We start from the raw sequence: 5,000 nt of genomic DNA on the forward strand, positions 1-5,000 counted from the left end.
GCCGCTGGACTTTGTCGCGTGCGCTTGAAAAAGGAATTTCGCTGCGTACGGCCTTAGATGGTCGTACGTAGCGATTTTTTTTCCTTTAAATCAATTTTCGTCGAGTGCGATTCAAAAGCAATACGCCGCTGGACTTTGTCGTTGGCATAAAGAAAAAAGCAATACGCCGCTGGACTTTGTCGTTTTCAAGCAAAAACCAATACTCCGCTGGAATCGACAATTTAATTCCAAACACGATTTCGCTACGTACGGCCGTCGATGCGAACGATGGTCGTACGTAGCGATTTTTTTTTCCTTTAAATCCAATAGAGATAACGTCTCGAGGGCGTGCCCGGGCGCCCCCCCCCCAACCCCCCGCATCGCGGGTCAGCGCCGGGGTACGTACGATATTCTTAAGGTACGTACGTACGTACGAAAATACGACGACGTAATTCGCAAGGGCGAGACGCGCGCTCGCTCCTCTTTTACTTTTCGTTCTCTCGTTTTTTCCTTCTTTCACCATCGACCAAACCGCTCTCGACGAAAGTAACGAAAAATTAACGTAACGAAAATATACCGTGGACGTACGAAGTAACGGTCGCGATCGTTGCTCGCTCGCTGCGCTCGCTCGAACCTATACTAGCCCAACCCAAAACCGATCCCGCCAGTTTCTCCGATTTTAAGAGAAATCGAGGAACGAACGCGAAAAAGGGATTGGTTTTGGGTTGGGCTAGTTTTTTTTTCGAGCGAGCGCAGCGAGCGAGCAACGCTCGAGAGCCCGTCTGACTTTGAAAAATTTTCGTACCGAACGGTTATTTCCAGTTATTTCGCTTAAAAGCGTTATGATGCGTATATATTTTTACATAAATGGGAATATTACGTATTTCTACGTCGGGATTAAGCGTTTATTTCGTCCCGAGAACTTTAAAAAAAAATTTTAAATCGAACCGTTTTTTCGAATTTTTTCGCTTAAAAGCGTTATAAGGTGCGAATATTTGTGCATAAATCGCTTTAAAATGACGTTTTACGTCGGGATTAAGCGTTTATTTCGTCGCTGGAAAGTTATATAAAAAAAGTATGATCGCGCCCGAGACGTTGGAACTTAGTCTCATTCTCGAGCGGTACGTAGGGACTTAGAAAAATTCCGGACCGAAAAGTTATTTCGAGTTATTTCGCTTAAAAGCGTTATAAGGTATGAATATTTTTATAGAAATCGTTATGGTTCGACGAATTCTAGTCGAACGTAACGATTTCGTTTTATTTTTTTAAAAAATTGCCCCCTCCGGACCGACATGACCGGGAGGTTGGCACTTCGTCGATCCCCCGGCCGGTACGTAGGGACTTAGAAAAATTCCGGACCGAAAAGTTATTTCGAGTTATTTCGCTAAAAAGCGTTACGAGGTATGAATATTTTTATATAAATGGGAATATTATGTATTTCTACGTCGGGATTAAGCGTTTATTTCGTCCCGAGAACTTTAAAAAAAATTTTTTAATCGAACAGTTTTTTCGAATTTTTTCGCTTAAAAGCGTTACAAGGTGCTAATATTTGTGCATAAATCGCTTTAGAATGACGTTTTACATCGGGATTAAGCGTTTATTTCGTCCCCGAAAGCTGCCGTAAAAAATTTACGATCGCGCCCGAGACGTTGGAACTTAGTCTCATTCTCGAGCGGTACGTAGGGACTTAGAAAAATTTTCGACCGAAAAGTTATTTCGAGTTATCTCGCTTAAAAGCGTTACGAGGTATGAATATTTTTATAGAAATCGTTATTGTTCAACGAATTCTAGTCGAACGTAACGATTTCGTTTTATTTTTTTAAAAAATTGCCCCCTCCGGACCGACATGACCGGGAGGTTGGCACTTCGTCGATCCCCCGGCCGGTACGTAGGGACTTAGAAAAATTCCGGTCCAAAAAGTTATTTCGAGTTATCTCGCTTAAAAGCGTTATGATGCGTATATATTTTTACATAAATGGGAATATTACGTATTTCTACGTCGGGATTAAGCGTTTATTTCGTCCCGAGAACTTTAAAAAAAATTTTTTAATCGAACCGTTTTTTCGAGTTATTTCGCTTAAAAGCGTTATAAGGTGCGAATATTCTTGCATAAATCGCTTTAAAATGACTTTTTACGTCGGGATTAAGCGTTTATTTCGTCGCTGGAAAGTTATATAAAAAAAGTACGAACTCGTCCGGGACGTTGGAACTTAGTCTCATTCTGGACCGGTACGTAGGGACTTAGAAAAATTTTCGACCGAAAAGTTTTTTCGAGTTATTTCGCTTAAAAGTGTTATAAGGTATGAATATTTTTATAGAAATCGTTACGGTTCGACGAATTCTAGTCGACTGTAACGATTCCGTTTTATTTTTTTAAAAAATTGCCCCCTCCGGACCGACATGACCGGGAGGTTGGCACTTCGTCGATCCCCCGGCCGGTACGTAGGGACTTAGAAAAATTCCGGTCCAAAAAGTTATTTCGAGTTATCTCGCTTAAAAGCGTTATAAGGTATGAATATTTTAATATAAATGGGAATATTATGTATTTCTACGTCGGGATTAAACGTTTATTTGGTCCCGAAAACGTTAAAAAAAAATTTTTTATTCGAAAGGTTTTTTTGAATTATTTCGCTTAAAAGCGTTATAAGGTGGCAATATTTGTGCATAAATCGCTTTAGAAGGACCTTTTACATCGGGATTAAGGGTTTATTTCGTCGCTGAAATGTTATATAAAAAAAGTACGATCGCGCCCGGGACGTTGGAACTTAGTCGCATTCTCGACCGGTACGTTGGGACTTAGAAAAATTTTCGACCGAAAAGTTTTTTCGGGTTATTTCGTTAAAAAGCGTTATGAGGTATGAATATTTTTATATAAATCGCTATATTATTGTATTTTACGTCGGGATTAAACGTTTATTTGGTCCCGAAAACGTTAAAAAAAAATAGTGGACCGACGCGACTCGGCCCGTCGGACTTTGTCATACTCTCCACCGGTACGTAGGGACTTAGAAAAATTTTCGACCGAAAAGTTTTTTCGAGTTATTTCGTTAAAAAGCGTTATGAGGTACGAATATTTTTATATAAATCGCTGTATTATTATATTTTACGTCGGGATTAAACGTTTATTTCGTCCCGAAAACGTTAAAAAAAAATTTTTTATTCGAAAGGTTTTTTCGAGTTATTTCGTTAAAAAGCGTTATAAGGTACGAATATTCTTGCATAAATCGCTTTAAAATGACTTTTTACGTCGGGATTAAGCGTTTATTTCGTCGCTGGAAAGTTATATAAAAAAAGTACGAACTCGTCCGGGACGTTGGAACTTAGTCTCATTCTGGACCGGTACGTAGGGACTTAGAAAAATTTTCGACCGAAAAGTTTTTTCGAGTTATTTCGTTAAAAAGCGTTATGAGGTACGAATATTTTTATATAAATGGGAATGTTATTAAGTTTTACGTCGGGATTAAACGTTTATTTGGTCCTGAAAACGTTAAAAAAAAATAGTGGACCGACGCGACTCGGCCCGTCGGACTTGGTCATACTCTCCACCGGTACGTAGGGACTTAGAAAAATTTTCGACCGAAAAGTTTTTTCGAGTTATTTCGTTAAAAAGCGTTATGAGGTACGAATATTTTTATATAAACCGCTATATTATTACATTTTACGTCGGGATTAAACGTTTATTTGGTCCCGAAAACGTTAAAAAAAAATTTTTTATTCGAAAGGTTTTTTCGAGTTATTTCGCTTAAAAGCGTTATAAGGTACGAATATTCTTGCATAAATCGCTTTAAAATGACTTTTTACGTCGGGATTAAGCGTTTATTTCGTCGCTGGAAAGTTATATAAAAAAAGTACGATCGCGCCCGGGACGTTGGAACTTAGTCGCATTCTCGACCGGTACGTTGGGACTTAGAAAAATTTTCGACCGAAAAGTTTTTTCGAGTTATTTCGTTAAAAAGCGTTATGAGGTATTAATATTTTTATATAAATCGCTATATTATTGTATTTTACGTCGGGATTAAACGTTTATTTGGTCCCGAAAACGTTAAAAAAAAATAGTGGACCGACGCGACTCGGCCCGTCGGACTTGGTCATACTCTCCACCGGTACGTAGGGACTTAGAAAAATTTTCGACCGAAAAGTTTTTTCGAGTTATTTCGTTAAAAAGCGTTATGAGGTATGAATATTTTTATATAAATCGCTATATTATTATAGTTTACGTCGGGATTAAACGTTTATTTCGTCCCGAAAACGTTAAAAAAAAATTTTTTATTCGAAAGGTTTTTTCGAGTTATTTCGTTAAAAAGCGTTATAAGGTACGAATATTCTTGCATAAATCGCTTTAAAATGACTTGTTACGTCGGGATTAAGCGTTTATTTCGTCGCTGGAAAGTTATATAAAAAAAGTACGAACTCGTCCGGGACGTTGGAACTTAGTCTCATTCTGGACCGGTACGTAGGGACTTAGAAAAATTTTCGACCGAAAAGTTTTTTCGAGTTATTTCGTTAAAAAGCGTTATGAGGTATGAATATTTTTATATAAATCGCTATATTATTGTATTTTACGTCGGGATTAAACGTTTATTTCGTCCGTGGAAGGTTAAAAAAAAACGGACGGATACGACCGGGCCTTTGGAACTTTGTCTCATTCTGGACCGGTACGTTGGGACTTAGAAAAATTTCGGCCGGCGGAAAAGTCCGAAATACTTATTTCGAGTTATTTCGTTAAAAAGCGTTATAAGGTATAAATATTTTTGCGGAAACGGTTATATCTCTATTAAATACAACTGGATTAAACGTTTTTTCGAATTTTTTAAAAAATTTGTGTTCGACGAACTGACACGACTGCGATATTTGTTTAATTATTTCGTTAATTAACGTTGCAAGGTATATATTTTTTTGCATATTTCTCGTTGTTTCAACGTGTTCTAATCGATTAAGAACGTGGTTTTTGTCCGTATTCGTTAAAAGAGGTGGTTTACTGATGCGATTTTAAAAAAAAAAAAAAAATTAAATTTTTCGAT

This window comes from Bombus fervidus, unplaced genomic scaffold (genome assembly GCF_041682495.2).
Source record: "Bombus fervidus isolate BK054 unplaced genomic scaffold, iyBomFerv1 scaffold0042, whole genome shotgun sequence".
NCBI classification, from domain to species: Eukaryota; Metazoa; Arthropoda; class Insecta; order Hymenoptera; family Apidae; genus Bombus; species Bombus fervidus.